This window comes from Zootermopsis nevadensis, unplaced genomic scaffold, assembly GCF_977971745.1.
Source record: "Zootermopsis nevadensis isolate Lab colony 2312 unplaced genomic scaffold, Znev_1.0 Znev_ptg000013l, whole genome shotgun sequence".
Classification (NCBI taxonomy): Eukaryota; Metazoa; Arthropoda; class Insecta; order Blattodea; family Termopsidae; genus Zootermopsis; species Zootermopsis nevadensis.
In genome coordinates this window covers 11,430,326-11,449,226 of record NW_028259145.1, presented here as the reverse complement: position 1 = coordinate 11,449,226, position 18,901 = coordinate 11,430,326, and the positions used below count along the sequence as shown (strand labels likewise).

Sequence of the window (18,901 nt, the reverse complement as noted above, 5' to 3'; positions counted from 1 at the left end):
AAGTGGGGCTGGAAGTAAATTCAGAAAAAACTAAGTACATGTTAGTATCTCGTCATCAGAAGACAGGCGGGCAAAATTATCTTAGGGTGGCTAATAAATCCTTTGAAAGGGTTACAAAGTTCAAATATTTGGGAACAACAATAACAAATCAAAATGATACTTGTGAGGAAGTTAGGAGGAGACTAAATTCCGGAAATGCTTGCTACTTCTCAGTCCAAAATATTTTGTCTTCCCGTCTGATTTCTAAGAACCTGAAAATTAAAGTATACAAAACAATAATCTTGCCTGTTGTTTTGTATGGGTGCGAAACTTGGTCTCTCACTCAGAGGGAGGAACACAGATTGCAGGTGTTTGAGAATCGGGTGTTGAGGAGGATATTTGGGCCTAAGAGGGAAGACGATGGGGCGTGGAGAAAACTGCACAATGACGAGCTTAAAAATCTGTACTGCTCCCCCAGTATTGTGAGGGTGATTAAGTCGAGAAGAGTGAGATGGGCGGGACATGTAGCGCGCATGGATGGGACAAGAGGTGTGCACCGGGTACTGGTTGGGAAACCTGAAGGGAAGAGACCGCTGGGGAGACCTAGACGTAGATGGGAGGATAATCTCAGGCGGGATCTATGGGAGATAGGAGTTGAAGGAAACTGGATTTTGTTGGCCCAGGACAGGGTCCGGTGGAGGGCTTTGGTTAATTCGGTGATGAACCTTCGGGTTCGGTAAGCCATCTAGTTAGTTAGTTAGTTATGTATAGATGTTAGTTCGTAGCTCGAGAAGGGATACACCGATACGCGCCAAATTTTAGATGCTTATTCCTTGAGACCAACAAGAGAATAAGAGGAAGGTTAAATAAAACTCCTGAAAAAGCCATGTGTTTTTGTAGCTCGGAAACTAATCACGATAAATGAACTGCGACAAAACCAAAGTTGCTTGACGTCAAGAGGAGGTTACAGAAACGAAGGCCAGAACCCCGAAAAATCGGTCCCGTGTTTTAGTCCCGGTGAATGTTATATACTCGGAAACTAAGCACAGTACAAAAACGGCCGCAAAGATGAAGTTGCTTATTTCGGCGAGTAGACTACAGAAACAAAGGCTAAAACTCCGAAAATCTGTCCCGGGTTCTTGAATGTAGTTTTCGTAACTTGGAAACAGGGCGAGTCATAATTAAGTCTCGATGTAATGAAATTGTAACTTTGAAATGAACGAAGCTTCAGGTATTGAGAAGTTACAAATTGTAAAAACAGGCTTGACATTTACATCAATATGTTGTGATTTGTATCATGTCCGTAGCGTTAGTCATATTGCAGTTATAATTTCTTTATTTCAGGATAGGCCCTATGATTTTGATTCACTCTGAATATGTCGTGGAATGATATAATGATTAATTAACAGGTCTGTGTATAATAAAACATGTAGAAGAAAGCTGTTTTGGCCTGATTTAAGGTATTCTCACGTCATTTGCCTGGAAGGTCTGAGAAAACTACGAAAATATCAGTCATGATAACCGATCTTTAGTTGGAGATTTGAAATCGGTCCCTTCCGAATGTAAAACATTTTTTAACTACTCGACCGTTGCGTTCGGCCAGGTAATTGAAACAGAAAATAAAACATTATTTCGATCGACCATATACAGGTGAAGAGTAAACACATTGACCACCTAAATGATGTGAAGTTAAAATAAGGGGTTAGTATCTCAGCTAGGCACATTAAGCTGGTTACCTCAAAAGTTAAAATATGTGGAACTGGCCTATTCTATTTCAGCCGAAGTTCACATCTCGTTTTTTGAGACCTCTTTCGTTTCTTGTATTATTTATCTTCGGTCAAATTGAACCTATATATGTTAATCCCATACAGTTACACAACTGTCCCACACAAAACAGTTTAATATATATTTCTATTTAAAACACGAATACCCTAGTATGTTGACAGTGACGAGGTGAAATTTTAGTCACGTGGTTCTATTGAAATTTGCACTTGCAAATAACAGACATCACAAACAAAGAACAGGAAGGCGAGAGAGTCCAATGAATCATACGGCAAAGCGAGAAGAAGCAGAGACGCAAATAACAACAGTCGAGTGTTGGTACGGAGCCTCGTGTCATATGCAGACTGCGCAATTGTTCCCAAAATTTATAGCGCAAGGAAGTAAGATATGAATTCCGACAATTTACTGCTCGTGTCCTCTCTTTACCATACCCAACCCACACACAGACATTTACACAGATAACTTGACAATAGCGTAATATACCTGTAGTGCCATGCTTCGTCTTGCAAACCAACGACTCCCCTGATTCAGTGTAAAATTCTAATAATTGTATAATTAGTACCGGTTCTATGGAAGACAAGAATAATCTCATGTTTAGTGTAGGTTCGTTGATTTTAATATTTCACCCTGCGTTGATGAAATATAAAATGGATTTATCGAATTAACTCCATGGAGCAAAGTCGTTCTGGAAGCGTTTATGGAAATTTAAAGTAAGTTACCATGTTCACTAGATCTCGTCATCGGTCTCTGTCCTGAGCCAGATTAATCCTGTCCACACTATTATATTATTAAAATCCGGGTCTCACAAGTTATCTGTCCCCTTAAGATTTTCTGACTAAAATTCCATACGCTTTTCTGAACTCAGGCGTGATATATTCCCCTCCCAACTGATCGACCTTAATTTGATCATTATAATAATCTTTGGTGAAAAGTAGGCCTACAAATTCTGAAACACTTCATTGTGCACTTTTCTACAGCATTCCCCCCAAAAATCATTATTACTTATTTTACTATTGTTGCAGGTTGCATATAGGGTTAATTATTTATTTTTTATTTTATTCCTGTGCATTGATAAATGTTATAAGGCATAATTCCAAGGTATTTTTAAACTGTCGTATGAATCAGATGGACTCTTATTAGAAGCTAGTGTGTTATTACGTAACTCGTTCGAGAAAACATTGTAAAAAATGCATCCTTGAATCCATTAGGCAGTTTGAAAAGGAGGTCGACCTTTTACGTCACTTCAAGGTTCTGCATTTAACTTCCACCACGAAATGTCACGGAACTGATAGCGACCGAATTATACCGGAAGAATACGATGTGTCCTTCCAGTCTTAAAGATGAATGCAGTGAAGATTCGACCGATTTTCTAAAACGAATAAATTTATTCGGTTGTTTTAAAATATTGGAATATTTCAGCAGTTTGTAATAATATAATTACTTGATGATTTTCGCCAGATTGTACTACTTACTAGATACCTTATTTGTGGTGAACAGGTTTGACAGAACCGTCTGTACGAGCGTAAGAAACAGATCGTCTTCGTTAACTGCAGTGCAAATAATCCTACGTATCACAGGTTCTCAGTTGTGTTTTGCCATTCATGCTGTTTGGACGAATTCTCTTTTATGATGGAATTTCGAAAACCCAGCAACAACACGACGGTGGGACGCCAGAAACATCATTCATTATGCACGGGTCGCGTTTCTGGTTCGGTTGACTACGGCTCGCAGTTACATAAACGTTGTGTGACTGACTACTAGACGAGTCGACTGACAATGTCCGAACAAATTGAACGCGACATGCTTCACTTTCACCATACTGACAGCAAATATAATACAGCTCCCCGAAATAATATCTGGCAGTCCTACACATTAACCATCCATTATAATCCTGTAAAATAATATGTAGTTTGTTGTACAGATACTTTATACTGTTTCATCGTCAGATCTGTCGTCAAACCATCAACAGAAGCTCATTGCTTCTGTATTTCTCTCGTACTCGTAGAATAAATCGAAAAATGATTATTCAACATTGTCCTAATTACCATTGATTTCGCTGGCAGGAACATTGCCTCTTGACTCTCACAATGCTTGATACTTGCAAAATATCAACTTTTCTCTGTTTGTGTTTAAATGACGTTCTATTATTGTGTGTTTTATGTTAAGCCGATTATGCAGAGACCTTTGTCAAAGCTAGTAGTCGCTTTGCTACTCAAGAAAGTGTCTGCGTTTTATGGAAACTTTACGGTCCATTACGGTGCTTAAAAGAACTGGTCACTGGACTTTTTCACGGGCCCGATGAGTTAAGCTCACAGCCTCATATCTTATTTTGATAAGATTCATTTTAATATTATCATTTCCGCCTAGGTCTCCCAGGTGGTTCCCCCCTTCAGTTGTTTCCGGCAGAATTGTGTTTGTATTTTTCTCTTCTGTCTCACGCATCATCCTACAACTTTTGATGCGGAGTACAAATTGTGAAGTTTTTTTCGTTGTATCATTTTCTTCAGCCTCCATTGTAACTTTCTCCGTCTTCGGCTAAAATATTCTTCTGGGGACCTTGTTCTTAAATTCCCTCTGTCTACTAGTTTGTTTGTTTGTTTTTTGTTAAGGCTAGAAACAAATATATACTAATGCAAAGATATTAATACAATAACGGAATTAAGGCTTAAACATTAACACAAACTCTTGGCTTCTTTTCTGTCCGTTAATGACTAACCGGACTCAATATACTTTTTCAGACAATGTGATCATATCGGAATCACACAGTGGATGTTTGAGGAAATTTGATTAGGCTGCATCTGTGGCTTTGAACAGAGATGTGACATTGACACATATGTACGGGTGATTACACAAGGACCAGTTTGAATTATGAATTATGAGGGGTGTTTGAGTCTGACTTGGAGATTATTAATACCTGGCTTCTAAGTGTATGTCAGTCACTAATAGAGCGATGTAACGATTGACAAGAGGAGTTAGCCAAGCGCCCGCTGTCCGCTATTAATGTGTCGAAATATGATTCAATTTAATAAATTTAGTATCTGCTATATTCACCTATTTTGCTTATACTGATTCAAAAATTGGCCAACATTTGAAATTTAAACAAGAGCCTGAATTGGTCTTCTGTGTAGTAATGCTTAATGGACTGGTAGGTAGATATAAACGTTTCATCGGAACATATTGCCTACATCTTCAGAGCTGAGGATGACGTTAATACTCAGCAGACCGACGAAAACATCTTCACCGCCGTGATAACCTCAGACTGCATAAACATAAATTAATCTTGTGTTTTTATACCGAGTAGTGCAAAGATGGACTGCATTTGACCCACCTGATACCCCATCTCTCGTCCAACGTAATCAGTCGTTGCTTTTCGCAAAGGTTGGTAGCAAGTTCAGCGATTCGAATCTGACTAGACGGTTTCAATGAAACATTTATTCGTATCCAATTCCGTGTATATGATGTGATCGTTACCAGAATGAACAAATTTCTGCCATAAAATATCACTCATATTCATGGACCTATCATGTCTAAAAAGGAATTCTTTCATAAACCTGTATAAGATTTCTCAGTTACTGAAAATTATGTACTCTATAGTTTAAAAATATTAGCTACGTCTGAAATGTAGTTGTAAGTACAATTGGCTCATACTAAAATGAAATAAACAAAATGAAGATTAGTTGGTGTGGGAATAAACAATTAAATGAATGAAATTTAGTTGTAATAAAAAATGAAAACCACCAGTTTATTTAATATAAGCCTACTTTTCGTTTGGCGTTTGTTGTTTCCGTGTAATTTCATTACACTGCGAGGTAGAAGGTGTATTTATACATGCGTAATACAATCATATATGTGACTCATTGATTCTCTTAACATTTGTGACAATGAATAATTCAAACTTATGTAAGAGACTGTCCGTTATTTTACAGTGAATTGTATTTGATATTCACGATGTTTCAGAAACTGGTTACACTCACGTATTGAAGTGAATAGTTGTGATGATACAGATTTGCGAAGGAGATTAAAAAAGTCAGGGCAATATTGGAATATTTTCGCTGTACGATTGGCCACTCTGCTCAGGCATGGCCGTGCAGTAGCTCAAGGTCAGACGGTGACATGTTGTCAGAGCGCTTCAGTTGTCTGTTTGTGCCGCGTGAGTCTGGTGTAAAGATGTCTGTTCTATTAGAGATTTGTAAAAGGCCACGTTGCTTCTTTTGGTGTAGGAAGGAATAAGCAGTGTTCGCCTCAGTGAAGCGTGTACGAGAAGATCGAAATGTTTAAAAGCAGCCGAACCAATGGTGTTTATGCAACAGGTAAGCAGGACCATCCCCTACCGAAAGAAAAATTAACCAAAGTGTGGAGCGTGATTAAGCAGTGGTTGCTGGAAACTGTAAGGTACTTATTGCGGTAACTGTTGCAAGATCGGGCCGTTAATGTTGCTTTTCTTTGGTGCAAACACTTTATGCCAGGCATACGGCGCAAATGGTGCACAAGTAAACCACACTCAGCGTGTCATTGTTTGACTTAAATCTACAGTATGACCAGACCTCAGCAGTTTTGCCAGTCATACTACGATTCTTGAATCCCAATAGTTTTTTGCTTTAAAAATATGTAATGCTCTTGTTATTTATTTTCGAGATATTGGCAACCCTGAGAATCGAACCAAGATTCGTGTGAATGCTATACTTGCACGCCCTAGTTGTTTTCTTCGGCTATACAGTTTTATCAGAGTTTCGGGTTCAATTCCGACCATTAATAATGTTATCTGGTGAAGGGGATGAAATATTAAAATAACCAATCGCCTGAAGATGGAATTGCAACAAAATCCCGAAACGTAGTGTCTTTTAAACGTTTAAGGCCGACCTGCTTCAACAGTCAGTAACTTCATTTGGTATTTATGTGTTTCGCTTGATTCTTATTGTAAACATCGGATATTTCTTTAAACAACATTGACCATTTGACCTTTGTCATGATGCAGTACAGACTGAAATACTTTTCAGGTTATTTTCGGTTGTAAAGGGTTAAATATATTGAAGACATAGAAACTGACCAGCTTGTACTGTGGTATAATTTCTACATAACTCCCCGCCACTCTACTCGTACGTCCATGTCTGTCCACTCAGATGGTTTGATACCGTTGATTCGTAAAGCATGTACCCTATTGTAAACCCATATAAAAGCAGAGTGCCTACTGCCCAGTGTCTGCAAGAGTCGTGGTAGTGGGCTGACCTTGCTGGACTATGAGGCGATTGAATTATCTGCGTATTGCATTTCAGGTGGAGGGAAAGTGCACTGATTGGCTGCGGGGGATCTAGCTCCTGGTAAGTAGAACTTCTCGCCTCACTTTGCGTTATCGTTTTGTCTATTTTCCGTTTTACTCTGAGTAACATGAAATATGCCAGATTACACCTCGAGGGGTAATGAATGAACCACTCGTCTGTGATGTAAATTACAAACATAAGGTGTGCGTTTTTGTTTGCTACTTCTTCATGGAGCTGGTATTACGGGACAAGTGATGATGTCTCTCACTCAAGCGGTGGGGCGTTGGGGGTCCCGACGGGCAATGGATCGCAACTTGTATTTCGCAACATGATTTCAGTTACCAGCCTGTTATGGCTTGGGAAAGGTGTAAATTGTGTCCAGTATCGATTTTATCCCTGTGCTCCAATACACCTGTCCCCCTTGTGATGTCGTTCCCTGGGGAACCCTTTGATCTGTAACCACACCCACTTAGAAATTGGGCAGTTTAATTTTACAAACCCTTCATATATTGTGTGGTCACTTATATTGGTTTTGTTCTCAACGATACATTTTACTGCCAGGGTCAGATTTAGATGTTCTGGGGCGATGAAATTTCTTAATCTTTGGACGTAGGTACAAAAAGAAATATTGGTGTTTTAAAATATCTTGTTGCTATGATTACTGACGAGGTGTAGTGAAAAGCGGATTATTAAACTAGCAATACGAACTAACATGGGTACTTTTTAAGTTGTGTAATTTATTTAAAGAACAGTTAAGGACTTTAATATAATAACGTTAAAATATGTTATTTCATTCAGGTCTGTCATAATATAAGATCCTCAGTTTCTGACATTTAGCTTATACGTAAGTCCGGAATTTTCTACAGCTGTGGAAGATTAATTATACCACGTCTCATCCATGGAAGAAATTATGTTAAGGCCATTGTTGTATATACAGTGGATTCCGGTTGACACATCGGGACTAGAACACTTTGGCCCAATTAAGCGATAGCCCAATTTACGGGAATCTACTGTAGTGTATTATCGAGCTGTCGCGTAAGGTCCTTTGCAGTTCTTGCATAAGCCTACCTGATTATGAAATACTATTGGTCCGCGTATAAGACACGTTTAGTCTCAATAAAATTTTCTCGGGTGATCAGCCTCGTCAGATGGTTAAAAGATGAAACCGACGTTTCAGGGACCATCTCTGTCCTCATAACCAGGGTTCTGATTTGACCGGAGGATGTGGTTGTCTCCCATGCCAAAACTTTCATTGTATATCTTAAGTGCAAATTTTACAAAATGTAATCAAAGTCTATACCTGGTAATACTCTAAGCCATTCATCTTCATACATTTTGTTATTGTGGAAACAGAATAAAATATCCCGCACTTATTTAAATAAATTACTATACAGGCTGATTCAAAAGGTTAGGGCCAAACTGAAGGAGGGTATAGAAGGACTGAGAGAGAACTACTTTCGAATAGGAATCCATGTCCTCCGAAGTTATGCTGAGTCAGTCGAGGCCATTGAAGGTGGGGAAATCTGATAACATACCGCTGAAATAAACGTACTTTGGTTTGTAAGATTGCTAATGTAATCCTTGTACATTAATAAAAAAACAAAATGAAACTAGTAGGAGAATAGCAAAGGACGATTATTTCAGCGGTATGTTATCAGACTTCTCTACCTTCAATGGCCTCGACTGACTCAGCATAACTTCGGAGGACATGGATTCCTATTCGAAAGTTGTTCTCTCTGAGTCCTTCTATACCCTCCTTCAGTTTGGCCCTAACCTTTTGAATCATCCTGTATTTTGATGGTGCCTTATAGACTTGCATGTGTAGGAATATAAATCTAGTTTTTCGGGAGGTATTTTGAGGTAAGACGTGCGCATTATCACAAACCATTCAGGATTGTGCTTAATCGGCCGTTTCTACGTAATCGGAAATGTAAAGTTTGACGTAGTACCAAAACGTTAAACCACATTGTCTTTGTTCCTTTCGTACATTCCAACTGTAGGCTACGTAGTTTTATCAGTGGAAATTATGAATTGAACTTCTTCGTTTTAATCTTGTTCCTAGCTGAGGTGGTTTGGTATGAAATTGTAGCCTGCGGCATACAATTACGTCGGATGGTAAAGTAGCAAAGTCTAATGTTACGCCAGGAAATAGTTGAATTTGGAGCGTATTCTCATAGGTTTTCTTAATTAAGAACGCTGACTTATTTTTCTTTCACGTTTTCCTCTTTCATTAGCTTCTCCTTTGTTCATTTTGTAACGAACGGTTTCTCGTAGGAAAGCTGAAAAGGAGTAGCCCAAAGCCACATTTTATTCTTTTATGTAAAAAATAGATTTCTTTTTGCTGCAGAAAGCTTTGTGCGAAGTTGTACTGTGGGTGTTACTCAAGACTAACTAATAAGATTCTCTGAATGTCATATTAAAATACTATGCTTTTGCAAGGAGTACGTGGCGGATGGAGATATGCTTTCTGCATATGTTCTTTGCCCTATTCGAAATTGTTTGAAAGTGGTTGTTCGCGTTAAGTTATTTTATGATTGCGTCACTGCAAATTTACGTAACGTGGAATAAAATAACAGCAAAATGATTATGAATGATTAGTCGGTAAGGATTTGGGAGGAAGCGATTGTGGCACATGTTCGTGTGTGTGTGTGTGTGGGGGGGGGGGTTACTGTTCAAATACCACTTGACGAGGCCTTACGATGAAGTTAACACGCCATTTAAATTATATCTGTTTAATACTCAGGAAACGCACGTATCTTGGTTGTAGTCTTTTGGAATGCAAAGAAGACGACAAGACTAGCAAATAGGCCTATGCTGCTGTACGTCGCAACTACACTTTAAAGGCCAAATTCGGGAAAATAGTATTTAAATGACATTTTATAATTCGGTTCCTACCTCAAACAAAACGCAACGCATTATGTTAACTAAGTTCAGTATTTTAATGATGTTGAGAACAATTTTTTTCTCTTCTGTGGGCCATATAGAACCCATATGGGCGATGTGCCGAATTACTTAACGTTACACAAAAGAACCAAAACCTTATAAAGTTTTAGAAGTTGTGTATTGATGTATTACGTCCACTAGAAATATTGATCAGGTCATTAAAATAATGACTGAAATAGGGGGTCTTGTTATTTAGCAGGTCTGTACCACAGGGACGTATGTACCGAGGTCTGTATGACGTATGCAGAATATAACATTAATAAAAATTAATTAAAGTTACACATGGTAATATTTGTATGATAACTGAAATTTAATAAAAAGCTGTCAAATAACTTACGTATATATAAAAGTATAAATTCGAAGCCCTAAGTGAATTTTCCCTTCAAATAATTCACAGCAAACCAAACTCATAATGGGTCGACAAACGTTTCTGTAGGGCTTCTACGTTGTTACCATAATGTATTGGTATTTTAGAAAGATGGACGGACATGACGAAGCTAATAGGTATATTTTTAGAAAAACGTTTAAATGAAAACATTTTAAGCCGATGTGTTACTTCATGTTAAGGCGCGTATTTCTTCTCAACACATTATCAAGTTGGTTGCAAAGGGATTTTTGACTTGTACAAAAGCTAATAAACTTGATAACCCAGCTGTGTTAGCTTTTGGTATGCATACCACGTGACTGTTCCTAGCATTTTTGATTGGTATCTTGAACATTTATTTTACACAAGAACGCCAGAAAAATAAAAATTGTGTGTGTCAGTTTTGTATTAGCGTGTGCCTTTTTTTTTCAAAATGGAAGTCAATATTGCTGGAAAATGTCCAAATAATGTAACACGGTTTGCTTTCTTCCTTTTTTCCCTAAAAGGTGTTTTAAAATGAGGGGAGAGGGGTTACGATAGGACAGCCACGTGGAAGGATTATAAAAAGCAATATGGAAATATGGATGGGACGGTATAAAGGTAAGTGATAAAAGAGGGTGAAGGAAGGAGATGGGAATCATAAGCCATTGAATTTGAACGATATGTTAATGCTAGTAATCATATTGGCGTAATTATAAGATTGCAACACACCATTGTTCGTGTTTGGGAATTTGATGTTGGGAAACGTGATTTTATGGAGTAGGAATTTCTTGAAACTTTGTTTTATTAGGTCTGTAAATTTCTTCCTATTAGATACCACACAGATAATCGGGGTATATGGCCGCGCGATTCGAAGAGCTGTGCTATTGTGTAGTCATATTAACTGAATATAACTGGAACTCTGGCAAAGGCTTGAAGTATCGTTATTACCAAACATTTTCACTACGTGTCCAGTATGGTAATATATTGGTGCATTTCTACAGTTCAGTTCACATATCTCTTTCCGGGATCAATAAAATAAATTACGTATATTTGACAGTTATACTACTCTTACTTTGTTGTATTTTGCCCAAGTCAATAATTTGAATTGTGTGTGGCCTTTCATTTATTGAGTTCAGTTATTCCATGGACATTAATTTCTATTAGAAGCCATCGTATGGGATGTTTATTTTAAAAAATAAATATGTCTCGCTTGATAGTATAATACAAAGTCGTGGCTTAATGGTGTCATTTAGGATTTTATATCTACACAGTTTCTTGCATCTGTGTCCAGATGGTACCGTTCACGATCTTTCGTCTTACCACCCGCTATCTAAAAACGTAAACAAACTATAATTTTACCCGTTGTTTTTATGGGTGCGAAACTTGGTATCTCATGTTAACGGAAGAGCACAAACTGAAGGTGTTTCAGAACAGGGTGCTTAGGAGAATGTTTATGACAGGACGTTGGAGGTAATAGAATTTTTAATATTATTAGGATGAGCAATTAAAAGAGGATGTTATGAACGGGGCATGTAGCACGCATGATGGTGACACTAAATGCTTAAGATATTTTGGTTGGGAAGCCTGAAGGAAGAGAACTCGGATGTCCTAGGCGTAGTTGGATGTTACTAAAGCGGGTCTTAGGGAAATAGTTTTGGAGGTTGTAGATTGGATTCCTCTAGCTGAATATAGGTTCTGGCTGCTGGGTTCTGTGAACACGGTAACGATACTTCGGGTTAAATAAAATAAAAGTCTTCTTGATTAGCTGAGCGTACTATTAGCTCCTGAAGCAGGATTCTGTTCCATCTTCATTGATTAGGATGTTCATCTATCCTATATCCATTTCAAGTCCTTGTAATAAGGAGTAATTGTTTCAAAAATAATTACTAATTACAGTATGAAGATGGCATTACAAGATTGACATAGTTCGGTTTCATTTTGTATACTTTTATCTTCTTGTGCGTTATGTGTCAGAAATGTGCACCGATTTAGTGGTGTTGTCGTAGAGCGAGCCCTGTGCTTTCATGAAGTAAGGGATGTTGTGACAAGAAATAAATGATGCTCTGGTCGTCACAATTGAGAATCCAGGATCTAAACGAGGTAGGAAATATGAGCTAAAAATCGGGAATTGTTTTATAAAATTATTTATTTTTATTATAGAAGAAATGATCGAGTCAAAAACTCTGTGAGTTGCAGGTTTCACATTTTAAACTTAAGTAATCTGAAGATGGCCGTTCTCTGGATTGTTCCGCCGTGTAATGTGGTAGAAATTTACCGACGTTTCAGAGGTCTTTGCAGGATTTAAAATCCGTAGTAGTGTAGTTGTCGGAAACTGATGGATGGTATTCGTTGTCAACTGGCCACGGCACACAGTCGAATACGACATTGCACACTGCCACGATTTGTGGGTGAAACAGCGACTGTGGCTAGTGTGCTCCATTATGAAATGAAATCTCTAAAAACAGTTAGGTTAGCAACGTTTGAATCTCGGAGGCTAGTTATTCTGAAGCACAAGGAAGTGCGTAGTGGCAGGACCTTTGATCGATCTAAATTCTATTAACACATCTGCTTCTGGTTCATTAAGTCCAGTACTGCAAGAATGTCATGCAAAATTACTGACAAAAAGTCGTGTTCTTTTCTTAACCCCGCAGTTCTGTGGCGGGGTAATGGATTCCCCAACCGATTTTGTTTTAGGTGCTGTCAAGAGATGACAGCACTATGTAGGTTTTCTTTGCTGTGTTCTTATGTCAGGAGGAGGACAGAAAAGATGAGAAAAAAGTTGTTCATTTTTGTATTTTCGTGAAAGGGATTTAAGATATTTTCCTTATGTGTTTGTGCGTGCGTGTGTGTGATTGGTGTCTAATACTTATAAACTCAAAAGTGTAGTTCTTATTAAGACAACCCATTCATGCTGAGTAGTGTTTCATATCCTATTATCTTGTTGCACGGTGTAAAGAATTTTTCATTAAAACCTCATAAGCACCATTTGCCTTTATATCTGAGTATTTTAGGTTCTCATGGCGGCGACTGTGAAGATGACTGTCTTCTGGGTTGTAGCGCCGCGTATTCTGATTGAAATTTGCCAAAGTATCAGAGGTACTTGATGCCTCCATCATATTTATTCTGATGAAACACCTTCGAAACGTCTTGTAAAATTATACCACACTACACGACGCAACATCCCAGAAGACAGCCATCTTCACAGTCGCCGCTGTGAGAATTTGAAATATCACCAAGGTTACAGTAAATTACAGGGAGATTTGAAGGCCTTTAATGTTATGTTGCATAGTATTCGTATAGGCCTAGGCCCGTACCAGGGAAATATAGCACCTATAATGGATGCTTCATGAAATAGCATAGCGGTGAATCTCTGTATTTGAATTTGTTTGGAGGGGATGAGGGTTTATTCGAATGCAATCTTTACCGGGTTACGGGCTATCCCGATTTATGTTTTCCATGGTCTTCCTCAGTTTTTCAAGGTAAATTAAGGTGCAGTGACCTTGAAATAGACTACAACAGACGCCTTCCATATCCTTACATGTTAATTTTTCACCTGTACATCGTGTTCCACGCTTTAAATCTCAGAAGATTAAACGGCGTTTTAAGTAATTAATTGCTAGAGTGGTACTTTTCGTTACAGAAGAATTTTCTACAGAAACATAAGTTCACACTACGTGATCAGTCAGTTTATCATACTGAAATTTTGAACTTGTGTTCTGAATGTCGACAAATACTTTCGGACGAAAAGTTTGATAATCCTGTATACAGTTTTGGATCCAGCGGATCAAGATTTTAAAGCTACATGTTTTGTATAATCCAGTATTTCGATAGTATAATCCTGGTTTCCGCTAGTTTTACTGTGGCTACCACGACGTGTAATCGTGGGCCCCTGAAACATTTAACAACTTCGATATTATTTTAGATCATATGCTCGATATTTTGTTTCTTCGAGACATGTTTTAAGAAATAGTCTTTCAAAGTTCTGTGGTTGCACCTGGCGTTTCCATATAAGTTACAGATGGTCTTAATGAATCGAGATGTACCTCGAATAAAAGTTTATCGCAGAAATGTCCAGTTTTAATGACATTATTTAACGACTGCATGCCGTTCTGTGAGTCGTAATTGAAACCAGAATGCTCGCTAGTTTAACGTTTTCGCCGTTAACGTTAAGAGAATTAATGCTTATTGGAAAAGGTTTGGAAGTTTGTAGAACCATTTTAACGGGAAGTACGAGATACGGCGTTTTAGATAGAAGCGGATCTAGAAACAAATGCAGTCTCCTAATTTGAACATGCTGTACACTTAAAAATGTGTGCAACGTTGAAAGAGATATGGCAAAATCTTTACTTATAAATGCCGGTGTTTTTGTGAATGCCCCGGAGGCCCACCTACGCTAGTGTTAAGAAAAGTCATGGCGCGTGTTTTCCTGAGGGAATAAACTTTCACATAAGCTAAAGTGTAGCTGTTAATCAGTGTATGAAAGTAGCTTAGTATTTCGGCCACACATTTATACGTCCTAGTATAGGTGTTTAAATTGTATTGTTTGATTAAACTTTATGCATTGAATCCATAAACAATAACGCTGTTAGATGGCTGTCTTTGTAGTCTGATAGAAGTTTGTCAACGTTTCGGAGGCCTTCGCTGCGCCCATCATCAGGGCGATGATGATAATGGAGACAGCAAAGACGTCTGAAACATTGGTAAAATTCTACCAGGATACACGGCCCTACAGTCTAGAAGACAGCCATCTTTGGACTCACTGCCGTGAAAACATCAAATCGTACTTAATAACGATGTTGTTTATTGTATATGTGAAACATAAAAGACTTTTCGTTGAATTTTCAGTGTGCATTGCACTAGTTATTATTAATAGCGAGGGAGGAGGGGTGGAAGTGACCTGATTTGGACAGTTTCGAGGTGATGTAGATGAATATACTAAGAAACATTAGAAAAAGCACGTGAAACGTTAATCGGGATAGCCGATCCCTTGCCGCCATTCCAACATCATAAATCCATAATGCAAGTAGAACGTGTTAGTGATGTGCTAACCTGTTCACTTGTAGAACTCTGCGTAGTTTTTCCGCGTCACATATATTATGCACAAAGCGTACTGAATGGTGTATGGTCAATCTCATCTGCTTTAGTCAAGGAACTAGAGAATTTAAAAGTTTTTTGTGCTTACTGTAAATTACTTATACAATCACGTAGCTTGTGAAACAACAGATTTTCCTCATATTATAACCATTATTTAAAGTAGACTGTTACCAAAATGTCGTACTGTGGAACCGGCTTGCGTTTAATTGGTTTTATATTTCAGACTTACGTCCTGTTGCAATTCCTTTCAAATGAAAGAATATTTTTTAATATTCAAATGAGGTTTCGAAAAGAACTTATGTTTGCTACTATCCTTAAGTGGCTCCAATTGTATACGAAATAGGAAAGAGACCTGTGCGTAAGTAAGATGATATTAAAAGGGATTTTAGATAAATACGTTGATTCAGATGGACCGGATTTAATTGGATGGGAATGTGATTCATTGTCGGGCTTGTGTGATTACAATGATAATTCTCTGAACGCCATAGAAGTAAGAAATTTTTGACTTCCAGAGTAGCAACATTTTAGCAAATCGAGCGCTTTGCAGTTAGATGTGGGGACTAGATGTAACAGGTCGATTGATGTAATTGTAAATTATTAGATAATGCATCATTTCCGTGCTTTGTTCGAGGTTTCTTGTTCAAGATACTACATTCTGATTCTATTTTACTTGGTGCTTGTCAAAATCAACCAACAAAAAATTAAAGATATTAAAAGTAGCTGTAAGTAATTCATCAACATGGTAACTGTTAAAAGAGTAGAAAATAAGGAAAGATATAACAGAAGGAAAATCTTATGTTTTAAACGTTTGTTTTGATCTCTAAAGAAGCGTAGAAAATTTAGTTCGGAATGTTCGTACATGTATATAGCATGAAATATTGATTGTACTCTGGAATATTATGAAGACGTAGAAAGGCAGGTAGGTATAAAAATACGTATAAAATGTGTATTTTTGAAAGTGATAAATAAGTGAATACAGAGAACGAGAACTTTTTGTGGTGCTATACTCTTTTTGTTAGAATAATCTGAGCAGAGCTCATGCTGATTTACGGTAACAGTATCATAAAAGCTAATTTCGAGAAATTGAAGTTGCAATTTTCCTACATAAAATTGATAGGCCGATGAGCTGACCTGGCTTTATTATGGGATTTTTCTTTATGTTGATCAGATTACTGGTAATGATCTCTGCCTCTGGAACAGATTGATCAATATTGGTATCCCTGGTTATGGGTAGTTTACTCCTCCACTCGCTTCTGCCCTGATCCTTATTGGTATGCGTCGCAGTTGCTAGAGTTTGCCAAAGAATTGAAACGTTTAGCTAACTAAGTTAGCAAATCACCCCCCTCCAACCATTTTATCCCCTTCCACTAGCACGACTGCTACGTGCTGCATCTGCCCTGCGGAGACACACAGCAAAGAAATCATTTACCCTGCCAAAGTTTCATATTATAAAATGAAAAGTTTTGAGAAAGTAATATAAAACTTTTTTCTCTCTTCGAAGTGAAATTGAGGGAGGTGGGGGGGGGACGAGGAGGAGACTGAGGTGGAGGTTTTGGAAGGAGTGTGTGAACGAGAGGAAGTATAATGATTCGTTAGTCTGAATATGAAATAACCTCATTGTAAGTCATTATTCAATGCCATGGTATAAAAGATAAGGATGGATTGAAAATTCTTTCAGTTCCTAAGTGTAGTACAGTCTTAACACTTTATGGTGGTCACTGATCTGCGCGTTGGACGATATAAGATAGGCCTTCTGGTGGAGAAGGCTTGGGAATGTGCTGAGATACTGGTAGCTGAAGGAGGGTTAGCGAAAGCGTAGCTGTAGATAGGACATATACGGAAATATAAACCATTAATTATCATGACCTTTATTTATTTATTTATTTATTTATACTGGTATGCCACTATATTTGTGACAGACCGGTACCTCTCTTTTGACATTTGAGATTTTCGCATCACCACTAAGACTGGACAGTATCACAGTGCAAATGAACGCAGACTTAACTGTCTCTCTTTTCTCATGTCGTATTGTATAGCTTTACCATGTCTTCTTCTTCTTCTTCTTCTTCTTCTTCTTATAGCGTTTTAAACCTGTGTGGGTCTTAGCTTGTTCGATGATTTTTTTCCATTCTGTCCTAGCATTCACAATTCTTCTCCATCCCATCACTCCCATCGTCCTCACATCCTCCACGTCGTCTATCCATCATTTCCGTGGTCTCCCAGCTTTACCATGTACTTCATGCAATATAGGCGGCTGTGTTTCATTATTGCAAATATCTCCACTCTAAAAATAAATTGCATATTCTAAAATTATTCTTTCGCAACTGACGAGGATGTGTTTTAAATGCATTGGGACGTTTCATGAAGTTTGTTTTGAACCGCATGTTGCAAATAGTATTATTAGCCGATATCATCCTAAGCAAACGACGCACTTTTGTGTAGACCCCAAATAACGAATTATATCCAAATCCGTTCAGTAGTTCGGGCGATAAAACATGCGGACTGACTAGCACGACCACCTTTATTTGTGTTCTCTCTGTGAGAATAACACGGTGGTCCCCTCCGCGCTGTGTTCGCAGATCCGTGACGTGGAAGCGCTCGAACCCTCCCGCCTTGTTCTGTCAAGCGGCCGTCACCATGATTGCTGTCAGACGCTGAAGGAAGCCTCAGGGGAATCGTTGCAACGAGCTACACACAGTTAAATTTGTTACGTGGCAATGAAATACAGAAGTTGAACGTTATCCGCAAAGATAAGCATTTGTGACTGTATGAATATGTTTGCTTAGTTTGTGCTCCCAAGCTTCCTGGCTTGTCTGCCATCTTGTCGTTGCGGATGGATCTTGGCTTCAACAGCTGCGTTGAAACGATTCCATGTCATTCACTTTCAAGCTTCCTGTACGGTAAACACGCACACACAGAACACGAGCATTAGCAGTAATAACGAGTTAAGTTTAATCAGTGTATTGAAGTGCAAAGTTACTAGTGTGAACTTCCTTTCGGATATTAGCTCTTTTCGTCCTTTATATTGAAGCAAAAAGCACAAATCCAGACCTTTTCAGGGCCTGTCTAATGAGTGTCGAGGGCTCCTTCCGTGGAGATAACGCTGTGTGGGCGTAAGCTAGTCACTCGCATTCAATTACTGCTGAGGTTAAGAATGCGTGAAGATACAATTTAAGATTTGAGATTTTCACGGCGGTGAGTCTAAGGATGGATGTCTTCTGGGCTTGATGATGGAGGCGGCAAGGACCTCTGAAACGTCGGTAAGTTTCTACCAGACTACACGGCGCAACAACCCACAAGACAGCTATCTTCAAGATTCAATTTCCCCTGTGCTTAATTCAGGTGTAGGAGGTATATACTCTATTATCCCATACGTATTCATGGTATTCACCTGAATTAAGCGCGGGGAAAATTGTATATTTTATGTCAAGGAAATACACCATACATAAAACTAAAAACAAGAGAAACGCATTTAAACATCCAGACCCATATAAGAAGA

General features: G+C 38.3%; 1 protein-coding gene across 4 annotated transcripts in view; it reads left to right on the top strand.

Moving 5' to 3' along the window:
- Positions 1-18,901, top strand: part of LOC110830769 (uncharacterized) — a 1,002,197-nt gene that overhangs the window by 235,932 nt on the left and 747,364 nt on the right. For 2 of the 4 annotated variants that reach the window (XM_087348624.1, XM_087348627.1), the window contains one exon: positions 7,035-7,079. The exons of 1 other annotated variant lie outside the window; for it this stretch is intronic. The gene's annotated coding sequence lies outside the window, so the exon portion shown is untranslated. Of the gene's footprint in view, positions 1-5,879; positions 6,072-7,034; positions 7,080-18,901 lie in introns of those variants that run through there. One more of the 4 variants, XM_087348626.1, reaches the window with a different exon arrangement.